The sequence below is a fragment of the Toxotes jaculatrix genome, chromosome 9, assembly GCF_017976425.1.
Source record: "Toxotes jaculatrix isolate fToxJac2 chromosome 9, fToxJac2.pri, whole genome shotgun sequence".
In the NCBI taxonomy this organism is placed as follows: domain Eukaryota; kingdom Metazoa; phylum Chordata; class Actinopteri; family Toxotidae; genus Toxotes; species Toxotes jaculatrix.
This window is the reverse complement of record NC_054402.1, coordinates 455028-477250: the sequence shown is the minus strand read 5'-3', so window position 1 is coordinate 477250 and position 22223 is coordinate 455028. Positions and strand designations below refer to the sequence as shown.

Genomic DNA, 22223 nt, shown 5'->3' with positions numbered 1-22223 from the left:
CACAGGTTAGCTGCCTGGTTAGCTGCCTGGTTAGCTGCCTGGTTAGCTGCCTGGTTAGCTGCCTGGTTAGCTGCCTGGTTAGCTCAGTTGGTAGCGTGTGAGGCTCAGTCTGGAGGGGTCGTGGGTTCGAACCCCACTCTGGGTGGCACCGCCTCCTGTGGGTGATCTGAACCTGAGACAATGTTGCTTCAGTGTTTTTCCTTTGTTTTTGAAATGTTCTCAGTTCAGTGCACGTTGATGTTGAGTGTGAGGTCAGTTCACTCGCACCGTCACGTCCTGTCTGACAGTGTGATGTCACACTGACAGTGTGATGTCACATTTCCTCATGTTAAACACAGAACATGCAAAGCGTGAAAAATATAAATGTAAGTGAAGAACTGATGGAAGGTAAATGAATGGAGGGACACTGAAATTCAATGGTGCCTGATGGACTGTACTCACACAAACATTCACACAAACACACAACATTTCACACACAAAACATACAGAACAAACAAACATCCAGAAATTCCCACTGTACATAAACAACAAACAAGCTGCACACACACTCTGGACATTGTTTATTTGTTTGGAAGAAGCAAAGTACAGGAAGTCACTTTGCAGTAAATAAAGTAGCAGAGTGTGAAATCTGTAGTTACACAAACATGTACACAAAAGGCTGTAAACACACACAAACACAAATAAGCCAAGACCCTGTGTATGTATAGACATCTTCCTAACACAGTGATGCACACACACGACTGCAAAGAGGATCAGATAACACACAGACACACACACATCGGGGCATACACTGCACTGCACTGCACTGCACTGCACTGCAGGAATCTCTGAGCACAATGTGAATAAATACACAGCTCATTACAACAACCAGCTGTAACATGGACACACACGGCTCAGCATCACTGCAGTGTGTCTGACAGTGTGTGTATGTGTGTGTGTGTGTGTCTGACAGTGTGTCTGACAGTGTGTGTATGTGTGTGTGTGTGTGTGTGTCTGACAGTGTGTCTGACTCTGTGTGTGTGTGTGTGTGTGTGTGTGCATGTGTGTGGGCGTGTTTGTCACTTGAATGCAGAGATGGCTGAGAATGTTTGAGGGACTCACAGAGAGAAAGTCAACAAACAGAAGTTCAGGAATCAGGGATTCATCCAAAGTAACTGACACACGCTCCGCTGAGAACATCACACTCATGTAAACGCTAAAAATCTGATCATCGCCATGAAGGAAACACATTTACAGCATCACCTCAAAAAACACAACAAACCTCCCTGGTCTCATTAGCATTTAGCGACTCCTCCTAATAAGAGTTTAATGATCACGATGAAAACGTTTGGAATGTGACCCACATTCACAAGCTCCTCATTCTGAACTCTGCCAAGCACCAAGTGCTGAGATCGAAGGCAAACAGGAGCAAGAGAGTGGACATGAAAACCGAACGTGTTTTCTAAAGAGAACATTCCTCCATGTTTGAATCTCTTCCTCGCTGGCTTTCTTCAGTTCAACATTCACGAAGGTCGACACATAAATTACGCAGTGATTTCCAGTAAGGTAATAACAGAAAGCTGCAGCTGAACCTTCCCTCAGAGGTTTTGATGTGAGACTGAAACACCTTCCACAGCATGAATATAATTTTCCTCCTTCCTCCCTGATGTAAAACTCGAACCCAGCAGCACCAGTTTGATTTCCTTTGTTCCCAGCCTTCCATGCCAGCAGCGTAACAGCACGACGTACTGGAGCTGTTCATTCCTCAGACCATATTTGCTGCAGGAGTGGCAGCTCCTCTGTAATTACAGCTGACACTTGACAGCTGCTTGTGTAACACAGTCAGGATTTTTGCTGAACTCACTCCTGAGATTGAAATAATATCTTTTTTCCCCATTTACAGAACAGCAGCCATGACAGTTGTTGGCAGAGATGATTCTTTGTTCCTTTCTGAAGTTTTTTGTCGTAGTGCTAAAATGTTTCTCTGTGGAGATTCAATATATCACAAAGAAGAAAAACATCTGCTGAGTCTGGTTTAGTTTTACAGTCGTTTTCCAGAAACTCCCAGAATCTGTGTCTGTGTCTCACAGTGGTTCATAGGCAGAGCTCGCTCATTTCAAACGTACCAATCGAAGAAAGTTACAGTCATGTGACGCCGGTCTGATCCCAACAGTTCTCACATCAGTCTGTTGCTAATGTCCTGTTTCAGTGTCCATCAGCTGAGGACACTTAGACTGCTGCTAATCTCACGTCCTATGCTTACTAACTTAACTACTGTTTTTTAAATTGCAGTCAAGTCATTTTATTTATAAAGTTAAAAGCAAACAGCACAGATCAGATAAACTCCAAAACATAAGGAAAATAAGATGAAAGCTAGAGATGGAAATACACAGAATGACTGACAGATAAGAAAAAAAAAAACAGAATTGTCACAAATGTACCCAAAAAAAATGTAATAAAGTTTTAAGATTTTCAGAACACACTGTAAATTGTGTGTAAAGTGTAGGTCACTGTACGCACGCCTTTTATCACAGGAGCAGCGTTTCCATCGTCGTCATTATTATTCCACTGATTAATATCAACGTTCCTGGTGTTTCTGTTGGATGTTAATCTTTCCCATCACTTCTTTCCGTCCCCCATCATGCTGCTGATCTGCTCTCCACACGTTCAGCGTGCAGTCAGACTATAGCTAATCTTTTCTCACGTCGCTCAGAGCCATGCTTTAGCTAGCGCTGATCTCTTAGCCTGCAGCCTTAGCCCGTGCCAAAGCTAATCCTGTTTTGTGTATCAGCAGGCCATGCTAACGCTAATCTGCTGTTGTGTAGTCGCGCTAATGCTAATCCAGCCGTCAGTCAGAAGTGCTGACGGACGTGAAGATGCTGCTGCTCACTGTGGTCCAACACTCTCTGCTTCACTCTTATCTCCTGCTTCTCACCTTCTCTGACGTTTCTGATCCGACCTTTTTACATCTCTGCCCTCTTTCTCTCACTTCATCCCTCCGTTTCTCTGACTTTCATTTCTCTGCTTATCTCTGTCCTCGTCCATCCTTCTTTCCTGAAAGCGTAGCACGTAAAGGTTGATGCTTAACCTCACATAAACTTTTGCTTTTTCAGCTTCTCTAAAACTTCATACACATTAATTATACTAAAAAAGAATTTATGCTTAAACTACCAGGACGTAAACCTTCATTTTCATCGCTGCTTTTGAGACTCATCCCTGTAAAGAATTCAAAAAACTAAATACGAGTAATGTTGGTATGTAAAGGGTTTTTGACATTTGATGTCTTGCTCGTCTTGTTGAAGCCACTTCACTTTGGTTTTTGGACGTGTAGCTCTGAGTTAGATCTGCTGGAAGTGTCCTGATCTCCTCTTCCCCCCACTTATCTGCTGTTTATTTAATTCTCTGGCTAGACAGCTTCCTGTCACTGCTAAAATTCCCTGCTTTCTCATGTCTGAGCAAAACAGCTTGAAGTTTCCCCCAGTGATGCAACGTACAGCGTCTTCCTCCTTCTTCCTCCCACTGACTCTCTCTACAGACACTCTTTCATGTTCTTTTCAGCTTAGTTTTCATGAGCGCTGTTGTTTTTCTGCCATCGTCCATCATGTTGTGTTTTAAAGTCATTTAGATTTTGTTATCTAATTCAGCTGCAGCTTATCATCGGGCCTTTCTTGTATTTTTCGTTTTTGTTTTGCTCGTCTTCTGTCATTTATCTCCGCTGCACAAATTGTGTTTGTGCTGTGTTTTTCTGCTGTGGCTGAATTTATCACCTTGTTTAATTACCTCACTTCTGTCTGTTATGACCACGCAAACTAAATTACCTAAAGTAAACAGAAGCACATCCCTGCAGGCACAGAGCCAGTGCAACTTCATACATTTATAAAATGGGATTTCTTCAAATAAGAAAATACCAGACACACACATATATATACACACATATATACACATATATACACATATATATATATATATATATATATATATATATATGTGCCAATGCATAGAATGTGATGTAACTATTCCTCTGAAGGGTGAACAGTCACCTACGCTACACCTACACCACCCTGACATCACACTTGGAGATGGTGTGTCTGTGATGTTCGCTGTGTTCCAGGAGTTATTCTGTGAAGAAATGATAAAATTTATTCTTTTTTTTTTTTCTTTTGGTTTACCCGCCTTCCCTTCACCTTCTTTGTCAACTTCACTTAGCAGTTTCTTGTATTTCCCAGCATGCCTTAGGAAACACCCGAGAGGGCAAACATGAACAATCAGCTGCAGGTTTCAGTGCGTAGGTGGACGGAATGATGCGGAAAGTCAGAGAGAGTTTTTCTCGCTGAGAAAAGCCAGAGTCGTGCCTTTTACTCCGTGCACGTCTTTTTCCTCTGCTCAGGCTGCACAAAGCTGCATCTCTTCCTCTCATCTCATCGCTTTTTCCCCCTGATTGTTGAATGTTGGAGTGAATGTCAACAGCTCCAGACAAAACTCTCTGACAGAAAACAGATGCTAGAATGTTGACTATTAAAAACACAAGGAAACTGAAAGGGGAAAAAAAAACACCAAAATCTCAACATAAAAATGGCAACGACAGCTTTTAAAGCACAGCACCATCATTTCTGACCTCTCATAAAAACAACTTAAACACTCAAACACCGCTGATCAATTGTCAGAGCAGTTGCCAATTATCTGTCAATCATCTATTAAAAACAGTTCCTGAACCACACGACTGCAGCACCAAGAAACCGTTCAGTGTCTGAGGTGAACAGGTGGATCCACCACATCGTTTACTACAGACCAGTTCAATGTGAAGCACGAACTGGTTTGATGAAGCTGTTACATGTGAAGGTTTTTACTACACATTGAAATACGGTGGGCAAGAAGTGAAATGGCTGAAATGATGATAATATACAGTAATAGAATTTCATTTAAAGAGGATAATAAACACTAATAAATGCTGTGGGGTGTTGATCCTGCTCAGGAACTTTGAAAAATGAGACGGGGCACAGCTCACAGCCCCGAGGGGAAGGCCAGAAAGGCGAGAGATGGGAGGGGGGATGGAGGAAAGAAGCTTTGGGAATGCTAATGAATTAATGATGCAACGTATTGACATTTCTCTCTTTCTCCTTTCCATCCCTGCACTCCTTCCTGTTCTATTTCCACCTCCCTCTCCTCCTCCTCGCTCTCTGCTTCCCTGCAGGTAGGAGGCTGTCCTTGTTAGCTTGTCATCCTGTTGTAACCTTGAGGCCAGTGATGTGACTGGAATGTGAATTCACCATAAAAGGCCTGACTCCACCCGAGGACTTCCTGCTTCAGCGAGAGGCTCAGGTAGGTCGCTCGTAAAGGAATTTTTAACGTGTTAATTCTCTGTGCGGTTTGATTATGTTTGTGGAATAATGACAAACGGTGACAGAGCAGCAGAGCAGCAAACAACCTGGCAAATGTTCCGTATTCGAATGAGGCCCAGTAAAGTCAGCCTGACAGGTAACTACAGCAGTGTCATTCAGCTGGTGCCCAGGTGTGAAACATAAACAGCGATTTATAAACTCTGACTGGAACATAGAGCAAAGTGAGCCGTGGTACCTGCTGGGTCGGGCAAACACCTGAGTTTATGGTTTGAGGCGACATGATGGCCTCTGATCATCGTGAACCGGGGTCAGCTCACGCTCTGGTCTTTATGTGTATGTGCGTGCATATTGTTGTGTGGGTGTGTGTGTGTGTGTGCGTTCTCATAAAGGTGTGTTTGTGGTGTGTGTCAGTGTGAGTCTGCACAGACTGTGCTGTGTGAGACTGAGCACTCGGAGGTTCCTTTGAAGTGAGCCTACACACTGAGCTGTGTGTGCCAACACAGGACGTGCTGTCTGTGTGTGTACATACACAGACAGTGTGTGTGTACACACACACAGACAGTGTGTGTGTACACACACACAGACACGTATAATGTGAGTGTGTGCTGAACAGAAGTAAAGGACAGGACAGACCTTCTGCTGACTCATGCAGAGCAGCTGATGGCATTAGGCCTTATTCCTGCTGTGTGTGTGCGTGTGTGTGCGCGTGTGCGCGTGTGTGCGTGCGTGTGTGTGTGTGTGTGTGTGTGTGTGTGCGTGTGTGTGCGCGTGTGCGCGTGTGTGCGTGCGTGTGTGTGTGTGTGTGTGCGTGTGTGCGTGTGTGTGTGGGCGTGTGTGTGCGTGCGTGTGTGCGTGTGCGTGTGTGTGTGTGCGTGTGTGTGTGTGTGCGTGCGTGTGTGTGTGTGTGTCCCATAAAAGTGCTGCTCCTGTAACATATCACACAACATGTATAATTCTAAAACATGTCATGTGACATCACGGACGGTGGATTACAGACAGAGCTGTGCTGATGTGATAAACTCTGTCTGTCCTAAACTCGACCCTGCTACTGTCCGTGTCCTCCTGTCACTGCAGGACTCTGTGCAGCTGTTTAACAAAATGAAATGTCCTCACTCTGTGCACCAACTGTTTAGTTAACTTGTCCAGAGGGACGCGCATAGAGCGGCTGCATCAGTAAAAGCTGCAATTCCTGCATCACTCGCAGTGCAAGTGTCCAAGAAGAAGAACTGTAAGAGGACTGAAAGGGACAGAGCTTCAGTGCATGGACAACAGACTGAATAAATGTCCCCGTGCCCATAAGAAGACAAGATTTTTTACTGTATCACAGCAGCGTGCTGGAGCATGGAATAAGAGCAGGACGAAGAGATTTGGGGGGAAACTGAGGGAAAAGGAGCCTCAGGTGGTAAAATCAGCAGTGAAACAGCCAATATTCTCTTCTACTGAACAGAAAGCACCGGAACGTCACTGTAAACTTATTGACTTTGGTTCTGTATAGAACCTAAGCTGAGAGGGGAGAATTCGATTTTAATGAGATGGTAGAAAGATCACCTGTGACACGAGAGCAGCTGCAGTGAGGGAAAGAAGTGATTTGTTATGGCAGTGATGTCAGCAGTGATGTCAGCAGTGATGTCAGCAGTGATGTCAGCAGTGTCCCACAGAGCTGCTTCCTGTCTGTTGCTGTTGGTTCACACGCTGCCTGCGTGGGTTTCAGCAGGTTTTGTGTATGAGCTGGAGTCGTAGCTGTAAAATGTTCGTACAGTTCCACCGATTGCATGAACACGTTTTTACACGTGACGCCATCTTTAAAACCAGCCGCGTGTCTGTGTGTTCCGTGTGTTGTCCTTGCAAGAATTCTCGACTCAACCTTGAATTTTTCGAGCACTTACAGAAATAGTTTTCATTTATGCCGGCAGCTCCGTCCCCGGTGGAAACGGTCCAACTCTGTCCTCTCCCTCAGATTTAACATCTAAATTGATAATTCAGCAGAGAGCTTTGACAGAAAGGCTCCTACCGAGGGCTGGAAATACGATCGCGCGGCTGATGTATTGCTCCTCCGCCTGCAGACACGGAGGTATTCCTCTGGGCTGCACTCGCTCTCCAAGGAGCAAATCACAGTCCACAAAACTCTAAAACTGTCTCTTTACTGTGATTCAGATCTCTGCTCCGGCTGTGATCACAGACATTTATCATGTGGACATGGAGATCTAATCTTTATCTGCGGTACCTGTGTTTTCTAATAGGAGGAGAAATGTGCGACCTTTGACCTCCTCTCCATATCTGATGCTCTGGCTCTATTTTTCTCTGTCTGACCTGTGTTCAGGTTTTGAATCCGGTTCCTCTGCTTTCTGCTCCTCTCTGGGAGATTTCATTGCACTTGAACGAATATATTTGTGCAAATATCCAACATTAATTCTCGACCGGTGTCAGTAGAATTTGTCTCTGGAGGAATCGTCCTCCACTCGTGTTGGGGACTTTATGAAACCATAATATTTAAAGGCCAAATGTCGGCTATCTTTACTTCCTGCTCTGTTGGTTCCCAAAGCTTTTAAATATTTTTTCTGTTATATAAATATGTGCCATTTTCTTTCCCAATGGAAAAGTCATAAACAGTATGGGACCTTCACTCCTGCCAGTTCCTTAAAAACCAGAGACAGATTTAACATCCAGATCAAAAACAATTCAAGTGAAGCAGCAGAATAAAATAACATTATGTAGTAGAACAGCTGAACCAGAGACATGTTCCAGTGGCAGCGATGATAGATGGATTTGATTTTCCTTCTTTTATTCTGAAATGGAAATGCAGGTCCACGTGTTGCTCTTCAGGTTTTACTGCTGAAGTTCAGATAAACCTTCTGTCCTCTCCACTCCTCTTTCTGTCTCACTTCCCTTCCTGTCTTTTCTTGTAGTCTGAGTGGTTTTATTGGTCTCTGATCCTTCTTTCTCACTTTAGCTTCCCTTCCCTCTCTCTCTGTCACCCTTTCTTTATCTCTCTCTTCTCTCATTCTCTAAATATCATTTGTTTTATCTCTCTGTGGGATTCTTATTCTTTGATTGTTTCCCTCTTTCTTCCCTCTTTTCCCACCTCTTCTTTCTCTCTCCTGTAGATGATGATATTAATATCAGTCGAGATTTCCACGATCAAAGAGTCTGTGATGAATAATAATTAGGAGACAGTTACTGCATGGAGAGATAGGAGAGCTGTACAACACACACACACACAGACACACACACACAGACACACACGCACACGCACACGCACACGCACAGACAGGCAGACAGACAGGCAGACAGACAGGCAGACAGACAGGCAGACAGACAGGCAGCAGCTTCATCTATTTAAAAAATAAAAACCTAACAAACAGAGTTTTCCCTGCAGCTGTGGCGCTGACTCAGAGTGTATCTGTTGTCAGGTAGAGGAAAACAGTTTGTCTGTTCACTGTCGTCACTGTACAGTTACACAGGGACACAGGGACACAGGGACACAGGACACCAGAAACATGTTCAGCTTCAATGGTTAAAATAGGTCATTGCACTTCTGATTACAGTGTCTCGTCTCCTGTCTTTGTTTGTTTGTTTTCTCCAAAACCTCTTAAAGTAGAACATGGAGTGGTGTGTGTGTGTGTGTGTGTGTGTGTGTGTGTGTGTGTGTGTGTGTGTCTGTGTGTGTGTGTGTGTGTGTGTGTGAGTCAGAGTGTGTGTGTGTGTCTGTGTCTGTGTCTGTGTGTGTGTGAGAGTCAGAGTGTGTGTGAGTCAGTGTGTTCCCCTTGCTGGAGGATCACCCAGGAATAAACACACTCAGGCTGCTGATCACAGACCCTCCATCTCTTCTCTCTGCCTCACACACACTGAATCACGATGCAGGTTCAGAGCTGGAGATCAGACCTGAGCTCGATGGCTCAGGTTTGGTTTTTTAAAGAAATGATATTAACTTACTTCAGTACTCATGTCTGCATCGTGACTCTTTATTTGAACTGTTTCCTCCAACATTTCTTTGCATTGTGATATTTTCTCTCTGAAGCTTCTGTCTTATTAAAATAGAAAAAGCACATCACGTCACTTCCGTCAGCAGATCCCAGGTCAGTGTTCAGATGTGGTAGATTGTTTTCAGTTGCAGCCCTCGCCGACCTGAAACAGGTGGTTGGTTGTTGGCGTGGTGGTGGCGTGTCTGCACGCGTGGTCTGACAGGTTCAGTGTCTGTGCACATTTTGTGAATGATGACATCTGATCAGGTGAAAATGGGATCTCACTCTGTGACTGAGATGATTTAAGGACCTGAAGGAGAAGTGATGCAGTGAAGCTCTGACTCTCTGAAGCTCTGACTCTCTGAAGCTGACTCTCTGACTCTCTGAAGCTCTGACTCTCTGAAGCTGACTCTCTGAAGCTCTGACTCTCTGAAGCTGACTCTCTGAAGCTGACTCTCTGAAGCTCTGACTCTCTGAAGCTCTGACTCTCTGAAGCTGACTCTCTGACTCTCTGAAGCTGACTCTCTGAAGCTCTGACTCTCTGAAGCTCTGACTCTCTGAAGCTGACTCTCTGAAGCTCTGACTCTCTGAAGCTCTGACTCTCTGAAGCTCTGACTCTCTGAAGCTCTGACTCTCTGAAGCTGACTCTCTGAAGCTCTGACTCTCTGAAGCTCTGACTCTCTGAAGCTCTGACTCTCTGACAGGATGCGTTTGCCTGAGTCTTCCTCTCAGGTGCTCAGATAAAAGTCAGCCGTACTGAACGTGAGTCAGCAGTGTGAAGTGCAGAGGTCAGAGTCATGGCCGCTGCAGATGATTCGTGCTTTTCTCCCGTTCTAATGACTCACCATTTAAACCGCAAAAGGTCGGATTTAATCTTTGTTGCTTTCGTAGCTCTGCTGCCCTGAAGACAGACAGAAAATAAAAAAGAGTCCAGCTGCTGATCTCTGTGTGATGTGGTTAGTTCAGAGCATGTCTCTGATCCTTTCCTTGTTTTCCTCCTCCCATCACAGACCCCAGTGGTCCTGCTGCTGTTCAATAATCATCATTCCATCTCCAATTAGACTCTTAGCGCTCACGCTCTTTCACACACGGACACAGTCAGTGTGGAATAAACACACTGAGTTTCCTGCTTCACTCGTTATGTGTGTAAGTGGATTTGAAGAAAGCAGGAGACAGAGGTGGAGAGAGGAACCACAGAGTTCAGAGAGGAAGGAGAGAAGCTGTGCACTGAATGCTGGGTTTCTTTTTGTTTTTTAAATCTGAGGTGATATAGTTATTTAATGCTTCCTCAAGCAGGTGTTGCACTTTGTGTAACTCCAACACAAACGTACAGGAAGTCATGTCCCTGTGAATCTGTTGTTTTATCCAGTGAAGTTAAACAGCACTGATTTCAAACGTGCACAGTCTCTACAAGCATCTGTGTTTACTTTAGCTCAGGAGCACAAACTGCTACGAGTCAACAGACACAGAATCTACGTGTCAGATGCAGAAAATATAAAACTGTTTCTTCTTCTGTTGACGGGAGCTGGAGAAGTTCGATAAATCCAAATCTAGGTCGCTGTAAATAACCAAACATGCTTATGAATGATGGACATACAGTGAGCGGGACGTAGACACTGGACACCAGAGCGTCCTGTGTCCTGTGTGTCAGTAGTGTCAGGCTACAACAAGACCTGGTTCAGGTTGTCTGCTGTTGTGTAGTGCTGCACAGGTAGTGTGCGCTGGATGTTGCTGAAAACATCTGCCTGCATCTGGAAACGGTGCCGTTCAGAGGGATGAGACTGTGTGTGTGTGTGTGTGATTACAGAGGATGGAAACTGATCACGCTGTGTAGCGTTTCCTCCTCTAACGTCTCAGCCTCCATCTATTGCTCTGTGTGCCACGGTTCTGTCTGTCTCTCCTCTTCCTGTCTTCCTGTCTCTGTAAACACCTAAAACACCAGCGTAGCCCTGATCGCTGTGAAGCTGCTCTGGCTCCCTGCAGCACCTGTGCTGTAATCACACAAACACACAAACACACAAACACACAGCTGTGACTTGGTGGGACTTTGCTTTGTGATGGTTTCTGTGCTGTCCACACAAACTTCATGGAGTTGAGTTGCTTCTTTAAAGAAAAATAAAATGAGGAGCAGGAAGGACAAACAGTGGCAGCGATGGGAGATTACAGGAAGTTCACAGCTGTATGGACAGCAGAGGGAGGATTATTCTTCTAACTGATGATGATATAAAACAGAACAGCAGCAAAGATTGAACCAAATAAAATAAAGTTTTGGCTTTTTGCCTGACACATGACTTTAATGATTAATTGATTAGTAAAATTGCTTTTGGCTGCTTTTCTGCTGATTGGCTTTTATCTTTACTCAGTTGATGTGTGCTCTCTCTCCTCCGTTCTGCCTCCTTGTCTGTGTTTGTGTGCCATCGGGTTCATGTGTTCATATTTTATGTATCAGCTAAATTTCTGATATTTGTTTTTCTTGGAGAGTGGATGAGCGTTGGGTGCTGGGCGGCCTCGGGCTCACTGAGAGTCAGATCTGTCTGGATGACTTATGATGTTCAGTGTGGGAGAAACCTTCTCCATATTAAACACAAAGGAAGCCAAGGACAAACCTGTCCTCAGAGGAGACAGATGTGAAAGGACCGGAGTTTTCTCTGAAGCGCTGTCTGCGTCCTGACCTCTGACCCTGGGACAGTTTGAATGGCTGTACTTTTATGAGACTTTGCTGTTTTTTCCAAACCTGGATTGAAGATGTGTCTTTAACATTAGATGAATTACATCATTTAGTCGGAGTGAAGAGCTGTAATTAAAGGTCAGATGTTTGAACTGACACCGGAGTCGCTGCATTAAGCTTCAGTCACAAACCCACTCGTATACAATTATGCAGCGTTTGGCTTCCAATGAATCATCTCTCCTTTGAAATAACTGGGCAGTATCTTCTTGATAAAAGAGTTGTGATGATGAAACTATATTCTGAAGTAGCAGTCGTCACCTCTGAGCTGTGACTTTCCACAGAACTCCCATCCTCCTCCTCCTCACGCTAATGAAATGAACTTCACTCAGGAGATGCTTCTTCTGCATCCTCACAGTGTTCTTACATGCTGCCTGCAGCACAGCGATGATAAGGATCAGAAACAAAGATATCATCTGAATAAGTCACCGCTACGAGTGCATTATGGGACGGTTCCCTCCGTTCAGCAGTGTGTAGCGTCGGTCGAGAGGCGAGGGCTTGTGCGTGCGTCGCCTCCAGCCAGTGAGATATAATCTAACCCACCAAACTGCTTTAATGAAGCTGTCAAACATACGCTTCGTTCTTTAATTATTCACAGCCTCGACGCACGCTGTGTGTATATGGAACTTTATATAGGCCGGGCATCAGCGACAGGAGCCCTGAGCCTTAAAGTATTAATGAGGCTGCAAAGCAATTAAAGGCTGAAATTCAGCTCCCTCCAACAGTCGGATCGCCGTCCACTCTGAATGAAAACCCTTCCAGACTGGAGAGCGTCCGTCCCGAGGAGAAGTCAGCGGGCTGAGGACCTGCGAACAGGTCCCGGCAGGAGACAGCCCCACATGTCCAAACACAATCATGGAGAAGTTAATAACGGTTCAGTTCCTTTAGGAAAACGGGACGAAAACAGTGTGAGTGACTGCGAGGACAGTCTGAGGACAGGACGTCCTGAGGTTACTGACACCTGATCAGGACCAGTCCCTGTGTGTGTCTATTGTTTTATCTTCCATATAAAACTGATGAGAAATGCAGCAGTCTGAAGCGTTATTATACTGTCTGTTGTTCCCAGGATGCAACAGTGTGGACGTGTGTGTTGAACTGTGTGATTAGAGATCCAGCTCTATTTTAAAACAACCGTCCGGCTGCCAGAATTCTTGACCCGAGTTTGGGACGAACCGGTGACTGTGGGAGGGAGGGAAAACAAAATCTGTTTCCTGTCCTGGATGCAGTGTGATGGGAGCACAGTGTCCTTTACAAAACTCCAGCTCTCTGAGCTGCTGGCACAAACACGGTGAACACAATCCAGAAATATCGCTGCTGCTTAAATAACAACTCGTTAGCAGCCAGACTCCACGCGCCTCGCACAGGACGCCTTTTCACTGCTGATGACGTGACGCTCCACAGACGACAGGAACTTTATCAGATCCTGTGCCTGTAAATATTACACAAATATTTATTATTACTTTTAAATAACTGGACACCAGAAGCCTCCTGCCTCTGTGACCGGGAGGACTCAGGTTCCAGCCCTGACTACAACCACGTCTGATCTAAGACGTGGGCGTAGACAAATACATCTGACTCCACCCAACATGTGGAGTTTAACTCTACATACTGACACCATCCACGTCCTGCACACAGCAGTGTGTGTGTGTGTGAGACTGTGTGTATGTGTGTGTAGGAAGATTTTCACCTCTCGTGGCTCTGACTCCCAAACCTCTCAGATACAGTCTCACTCCCGCCTCCTCTGTTCTGCTCAGTTAATCTCCAGCGTCACTGAATAGACTCTCTAACATCAGTGGCCTTAAATTGCTTCCAAGATGAACAGCTAAAAGCAACACTTTGAAATTACTTTTAAAATTAACTTCCAAAGTCAGCAGCTCCAAATTGGCTGCAGAATGATCAATTAAAAGCAACAAACCTAAATAGCTGTGGAAATGAGCACGGCTGTATTTCCAAAGTGCTGCAGTGAAAATCATTAACCGCAGAGGATCACTATGGTTTAGTTCACTCTGTGAAAGCAGTCACAGGTTTGAATTTCTCTCTGTCATGTTGAATGTGCGGGTGTCACTTCATTGTGTTAGCTTCTATATTTTGGATGGAAACTCGTCACGCTCACGTGTTGTTGTGACAGCAGATGTTTGCCTCGCTCTCATCAGACTGCAGACCGATCAGGTGATGGTTAATAACCTGGTGGGGGAGGATTGTAAGAGGAATGGAACGAAATGTTGAGCTTCCTGTGACGGTTTCCTGGTGAGACATGATGAATCCGTCAGGGCGGGACGCAGCCTGTCAGGCTGATTTCCCTTTAACTTTTCTGTTCATGTGTCACTTCATATTTGTTCTGCTATTACTCTGAAATATTAATTATGTAGTTTTGATATAAATAAAACAAGAAAAGCAGAGAGACTGGAGGACGTCGTACACGTTATCGTTCTTCTCGTTACAGTGAGTTTTGTTGCTGTGTAAATCCCAGCACAGCTCCAGAGTCTGAAGCTTTCACTGTCCGATGTGCTCCTCTGCTTCAGTGAAGCTGAAGCTCCTCTGCTTCAGTGAAGCTGAAGCTCCTCTGCTTCAGTGAAGCTGAAGCTCCTCTGCTTCAGTGAAGCTGAAGCTCCTCTGCGTCAGTGAAGCTGAAGCTCCTCTGCTTCAGTGAAGCTGAAGCTCCTCTGCGTCAGTGAAGCTGAAGCTCCTCTGCTTCAGTGTGGCCACTCTGCCGCTCGGCCTGCGGCGAGCCAACGTTCTGACAGATGCACATTTCCATTAAAATGCTGCCCTTTGTTTGCTGCTCTGGCACAAAGAGGAAAGGCAGGTGGATTATTTCATCCACTGGTCCATGTGGCTGGTATGTCAGAAAGTTAATTCTGGATAAATGCACACACACACACACACACACACACACACACACACACACACACACACACACACACACACACACACACACACACACACACACACACACGGACAGAACTTTCCAGTTGTCTGGTTGCTCCATAATTAAGAGAGCTTGGAAAGCATCACAGGGACTGGGCACAGCTGCTGGCTTCAACAAGACAGCCAGGTGTGTGTGTGTGTGTGTGTGTGTGTGTGTGTGTGTGTGTGTGTGTGTGTGCCTGTGTGTGTCTGTGTGTGTGTGTCATTACCCATTGGGTGAGCCAAATGGGATTAATTAAGCTGTGAGTGTGTGTGATGCACATTCCCAAAGAAAACTCTGTGTTATGTTGCAAAGCAGAAATAATAAACACGTAACTACTCGAGGTTGTGATCGGCATGTGAGGAGGAGAGAAGAGTCCAGAAGGACACAAAGACAGGTCAGAGTGTGAGAGAGGACACAAGAATCGATGGTCCATCCGTCACCTTGGAAACAGTAGCTGACAAAACTATTTCCATTAAAACCACAAACTGTGGGAAAAAAAGCAAATGTCCTAGTTGAGTCAGGTTTGTTGTGTACGTGTGTGGCTACAGATGGTGTCACATGTTTGGTTGTGTTACTGAGGAAATGAGTTTCCACAGTAATAAGAACAGATCTCCTGTAGGATCAGACGGAGCTGCCTCGTCCAGCCTCGCTGTGTGGAGCAGCTGCTGGATGCTGATGTTACAGAAACATGATCAGGCTCTGCACCACTTCCTCTGTTGAGTGTGTTACTGAGGAAGACGCAGTGATGAAGGACACTGTCTGTTCTCAACACAAGTTAGTGTAAAGATTGCTGTGTGAGGACAGTGAGATGATAAATGTCTAAGAGCACTGTGCACAGAGGAGGTAGCTCTGTCAGATCCATGCAGCTGAGATGCCTCGTGGCTCGAGCTGCAAACTTCGCCCCATAAAAGAAAGGTTTCAGAAATTCAGTGAGTCCAGCTGGCAGATCCCAGATCAGTGGAGTGATCAGACAGAATGAATCTGAACAGAGCAGAGAGGTCTGAGCACTGCCATGCCATACAGTGAAGGACGGTCAGTGTCCCTGCCATTAGCCTCTGACATGTTGATTCAAACTTTATTTTTACTTTTTATCATCCAAAGTGAAAAATGACTCAGCAAAGAGATGAAAGCACGGACAGATGAAGTTTGATTCCAACAAAACTAAAGTGATCCCTGAATAACCACTGCTATATACTGTGTCTGTGTGTGTGTGTGTGTGTGTGTGTGTGTGTGTCTATGTGTGTGTGTGTGTCTATGTGTGTGTGTGTGTGTGTCTGTGTGTGTGTGTCTGTGTGTGTGTGTGTGTGTGTCTGTGTGTGTGTGTGTGTGTGTGTGTGTGTGTGTGTGTGTGTCTGTCTGTCTGTGTGTCTGTGTGTGTGTGTGTGTGTGTCTGTGTGTGTGTGTCTGTGTGTGTGTGTGTGTGTGTGTGTGTGTCTGTGTGTGTGTGTGTGTCTATGTGTGTGTGTGTGTCTATGTGTGTGTCTGTGTGTGTGTGTGTGTGTGTCTGTGTGTGTGTGTCTGTGTGTGTGTGTGTGTGTGTCTGTGTGTGTGTGTGTGTCTGTGTGTGTGTGTGTCTATGTGTGTGTGTGTGTGTGTCTATGTGTGTGTGTGTGTGTGTCTGTGTGTGTGTGTGTGTCTGTATGTGTGTGTGTGTCTGTGTGTCTGTGTGTCTGTGTGTGTGTGTGTGTGTGTGTCTGTGTGTGTGTGTGTGTGTGTCTGTATGTGTGTGTGTGTGTGTGTGTCTGTGTGTCTGTGTGTCTGTGTGTGTGTGTGTGTGTGTGTGTGTGTGTCCAAACAGCTCCTTGGGTATGTAAAGTGATAGCTATCATGAATATTTAACAAGCATTAATACCACCAGATATTAGACGGAGCCGGCCGCTCAGGAAATCAATACAATCACAGAGAAGTGCTGAGAGTCGCCTCCTTGATGTATTTTTAATGGACTCCAAACACAGTCTCACGGCCACGGGGCTGTCCACCTAACAAACACACTAATACGCACAAACACAGAAAGCGCACACAGATTCTATTTGTGACCCTGTGACGTCACGTCCCCGTGGACTCTGTGGACAGGAGAACGCAAACGAAGGATCGTCCACATGAAACTGAAACGAACGTCTCAGAGGGAAGAGAGGAGGAGGAGCGTGTCTGTCCTGTCAGATGATTAAATATACAGACAGTTAGAATCTGAACATCATAGTCTGATCCATGTTCTCTTTCTACTTTACTGAACAGAATGTGTAAAGGTTTCATGATTAGACCTGTTTTACAACATACAACACACATGTAACTGACATCAGTGGATTCCTGTCATTTAGCATTTATAGCATGCAGAACAGTTCCAGGACAGATCTGTGGCAAAGCTAAATGGAACGAGGCCGTCAGCCACGCCATTCGATCATCGCACATGAATGCAGTGAGTGTGCCACGCTCACTAACAGACTGAACTGAAGGTCATTGGTAGAGCAGCATCTGGTTAAAGTACTCTGGTTAGTTCTGGTTAGGTTAGTAAAAGAATGGGCAGGCTGAGTGAGTTCAGATCATCTGCCAGGGCTGTGACTAAGTTCTGGTTCTGAAAGTGATAATCAGAGTATCTGTGGGTTTTTCCACTGTCCGTCAGGAGAGGGGAAAAAAGAAGAGCTCATAATTGGATGACTGTCACCTGTTTCCAGGGAGATGTGACTGGCAGTTTTTAAACTAAAAGCTTAATTGGAAAAATAATAAGAACTTAATTGACAGTGAAAATAATCACGAGGAGCAGAAATAAATTGAATTCTAATACATCAGGCAGTTATTCAGAGATAAACAGCTGCTGCATTATAAACAGATGTGACTGCTGCTCTGAGCGGAGAGATCTGTTTTGTTCTGCTTGTTATTTTGTGTGTGGACGTGTCAGGAAGGTGTCAGATAATCTCCAACAGAAAAGCCTCCGTGACCCAAACGCTCGTCTGACAGGAGCTAAAGAAGCAGCTCTGAGTGCGAGTGTGACTCACGCTCGTCTCTGCCTCCTGTCACTCAGCCACGGTCTAAATGCTGGAGATGTGAGAAGCAGGTCATTTCCTGCCTTATCACCGCTCTGCAAGCAAAACATTACCTGATTCACTTCCACACGAGTCGAAGCTCATTTAGTTCTGCATGAACCGAGCTGTGGGAGTCGCAGTCTGCAGCCTGAGACGCTGTTTGATTAATGCTACTTGTTGTGTTTTGTACCGTTTAGTGGCCACGAACTAAACTTATCTTATTTTCTTACTTCAGACTGTGCAGTCAGTGTTCGGTGGTCTCAGTTAAACCTTGACCTTTGCTCAGTCGAGTCACAGTTCAGTGAATCACAGTTCGGGGCTAAAGCTCGAGCCTGTGATCTCAGACAGAGCGGGTTTTAGAAATGTGGAGGGACCTCCTGTTTATTTATCTATCTGTATTTAAAATACTTATGTATGTATTCTGTTTGCTTTGTTTGAATTTGACTATTTATTTTTCTTATTATCAATATTTTCCTCATAGATATTTCCACTGGGTGCATCCATGTTGATTTTACTGTTGTTATTCTCACTCCTGATTTATTTAGCATTAGGCTCTTTTCTTGTATAAAACTTTAAAAGCTCAATAAAAATAGAGCGTGTGGCAGTTAGCAGCAGTCAGCTGCACACACACACACACACACACACACGGCAGAGTCAGCTGCACACACACACACACACACACACACGGCAGAGTCAGCTGCACACACACACACACACACGGCAGAGTCAGCTGCACACACACACACGCACACACACACACACACACACACGGCAGAGTCAGCTGCACACACACACACACACGGCAGAGTCAGCTGCACACACACACACACACACACGGCAGAGTCAGCTGCACACACACACACACACACACACACACGGCAGAGTCAGCTGCACACACACACACACACGGCAGAGTCAGCTGCACACACACACACACACACACGGCAGAGTCAGCTGCACACACACACACACACACACACACACGGCAGAGTCAGCTGCACACACACACACACACACACACGGCAGAGTCAGCTGCACACACACACACACACACACGGCAGAGTCAGCTGCACACACACACACACACACACGGCAGAGTCAGCTACACACACACACACACACGGCAGAGTCAGCTGCGCACACACACACACACACACGGCAGAGTGCACGGGCGTGTTGATTAGCAGGAGATGGATACAGCTCTTATTGAAATGTAAAGTTGGCTTCATGTTTGAAGCCAACTTTACATTTTACATTGGCTTCATGACAGATGGCAGCAGCTGCAAAATAGGAATGAGCATTTTTCTTACAGATTTTTCGGAGGACTTGATTCCCTGCAGCACCGAGGAGATCAGTGTGTTTTCCCTCAAACTTTTCTGCAGCCCTTTGAGCTTCTTCACATTTTTGTCCCCACTAATAAAACTTGTTTACGTCTTTTTTCTTTTCTTTCTTTTTTTTTTTTAATTAGAACAACTACTCTTCTCTGTGCAGTTTTCTTTCAGCCCTTTGTTTCCTGCGCCTGGCCTCATTCTGCGTCACAGAAAGCTCTGTGTGTCGCTGCGCTGCATTTTAACAGCTTCATTTTCAGTGAAGCTCGGCTGATGTTTCCTCTGAGAGAACCAGGCCGGTGCAGCAGGGAGGATTTAGCAAACATCATGATGGAGGAGTCACTCTGAATCCTTCTATTCTACTGAAATACGTCTTATCTGTTGGTCCTTTAATAGACTGAAACTCTCCAACTAATTAAGACTTCAATGAAAGACTCAGATGATGAAATGGCTCGTTTAAAGGCCTGTGAATGGGAAACTTCATGTAATGACAGGTTCCTTTGTGCTGGTTGATCCCTCTGGGATCATGACAGAACACAATTAGCAGTATTATATCAGTATGATGTTCTTTAAGTAGATTGGACTTTTTTCTTTTTTTCTGTTTTGGGAAACTACAGTGTGTCATGAAAGTTTGGATCAGGAGGGAAATCCCATGGAAACATTTTCAGTGGAGGATTTTGTTCTGATGAAAAATGTTGAAAAATGAAAAATGTAGGCTGAAGAAATGAAGTGAGAACAGAGGAAGACAGAAAGAGAGAGAAACGGAAGCAGCAGCTCTTTGACTTCATCAGTGCACAGAGCAGCTCCATGATGTTTTTCCCAGTTTGGTGTGGAAGGAGGTGGCTGAGCTCTGACCTCGACTCCATCCAGCACCTTTGTAGGAAACCTTCAGAGAAAAGTGGAGGCAGCTGCAGCAGCAGATCACGCCCACGGCTCTGGAGTGACATGTTTAATGACCACAAACGGCTGCAGTGTCCAGGTGTTCACGTCCGTGTAGCCGTGTAGTTTCCTGCAGTGTAATGGAGGCGTCTGGCCGACAGTAACAGACGTGTGAAAGATAAACATGAGTAGAGGAGATTTCTGACTACAGAATAAGTTCTTATGTGTTTCTGAAATCTGAATTATCTCGTTAAGCTTCAGGGAAACGAGCAGTGACTCTGCCGCCGTCTGACTCCTACAGAGAGCAGCACGTTTCCGTGTCAGGGAAACAGTGAGTAAAGAAATCAGATGGTCGATGAGCAGCCACAGATCTGTGTCATCTCTCACTGACTTTATATATGTTCATGTGTTTGTGTTGTAAAGTAAAAATTTCCACCACACGCTGAGTGTTCTGGAAACGACGTGTTGATGAACACTGATTAACGATTTCGCTCACAGTGGGAGAGGAAGGAGGGAGAGAGAGATCTACTCGACTATAAATGAGAGTCCTTCACAGTTATAAGCAGAAGTGTTTCCACCCCGGCTAACTGGCTCTCAGGCAGCAGTTAAGGACACTACAAAGAGCACTTGTCATGTCATTATCCAACCAGCAGCCGCTCTCGCTCCATCGCATCCAACGCCACTCGGCTTGATTTCTTCTCTTCTTTCTCTTCTGTGTCTGTGTTTATCTCTCCATCCTGTGTCCTCTCTGTCTGCTTCTCCCTCTGTAATCTCCATCTCATTAACGCGGCACAGAGACAATGAAGGCGAGGAGGTCCTCCCCAGGTCTGTCAGTAGGATAGAGTGTGTGTGCGTGTGTGTGTGTGTGTGTGTGTGTGTGTGTGCGTGTGTGTGTGTGTGTTTGATGGAGGACTGGTGCCAGACTTCATTATTGGCTGGAATAAATATTTGTGTGTGTGTGTCAGTGGTGTGTCAGTGGTGTGTCAGTGATGTGTCGCTGGTGAACGAAGCGGCTCTTAGAGTCGGCTCTTTGAAGTGAACGATCGGAGCCGACTCCTTCCTCGGAGCCGGAGACGCTTTGTTTTTTTTTAGTTTTTCTATTTTTTTTTCTGTTCAAGCCGCATGTGATTAGTCAGCTGTAAGACATGTGGTGGTGTCTCTGTGTCCACACTGAGGAGGGACAGGGTTACACACACAGAAACAGGATCAGCCTCTCAGAGCTGAGGCCAAACTTCACTGAAGACGAGCTGATGCTGATGTTTTCTTTTTGTTGTGTGATTGTCTGAGCTTCTCTGTGTTGTTTCTCTGTAAATAGTAAAATAATATTTACAAACATGATGCATCCAATCAGAGTTTGGATCTTTTAGTCAAATTGTTTTGGTGCTTTAAAATTAATTTTTTGTAGCACTCTGTTCCGTGTTGAGTATAATAAACCATATAAATTATTGATTGGCCGTTTGATATAATATATCTTCTGTACATTAGTAATTAATTTTACACATAATTTTACAGCCGGCTCTTTTTAGTGAGACGAGCCATAAGAACCGAGCTGAACCGAGAGCCGAACATCGCCGGTGTGTGTGAGAGCGACAGGTTACTGAACATGTCCTCACCTGTGTGACAGGTGTGGGAGTCTGCCTGTTTCCCACTGACAACATGAATCACTGACCAGCTGACGGACTGGACTGACTGAGTGGCTTCTACTGAGTCCGATAATCGACCGACTCTCTGGCTCAGCAGGTGAATTACTTTCTAACAGTTATTGATTTTCTGACTGATAACTCACTAACTCACTGACCAGACTGCAGTTGGAAAAACGGACTGAGAACCGGCCTCACAGAGCTCAGTTTTAGTCTGAAAAACCAGAATCAGAAAGCGGTTCAGTCTGCTGGGACGGCACCGAACCGTACGAACCGTGCGAACCGTGCGAACGGTACGAACCGTACGAACTGTGCTAACCGTGCTAACCGTACGAACCGTGCTAACCGTGCTAACCGTGCTAACCGTGCTAACCGTGCTAACCGTACGAACCGTACGAACCGTGCGAACCGTGCGAACGGTACGAACCGTACGAACGGTA

General features: G+C 45.3%; 1 protein-coding gene across 3 annotated transcripts in view; it reads left to right on the top strand.

Moving 5' to 3' along the window:
• The window catches only part of si:cabz01090165.1 (uncharacterized protein LOC100333421 homolog), a 119908-nt gene that overhangs the window by 5133 nt on the left and 92552 nt on the right, over positions 1-22223 (top strand). For all 3 annotated transcript variants that reach the window (XR_005894632.1, XR_005894633.1, XM_041047243.1), the window contains exon 2: positions 5175-5298. The gene's annotated coding sequence lies outside the window, so the exon portion shown is untranslated. The remainder of the gene's footprint in view (positions 1-5174; positions 5299-22223) is intronic.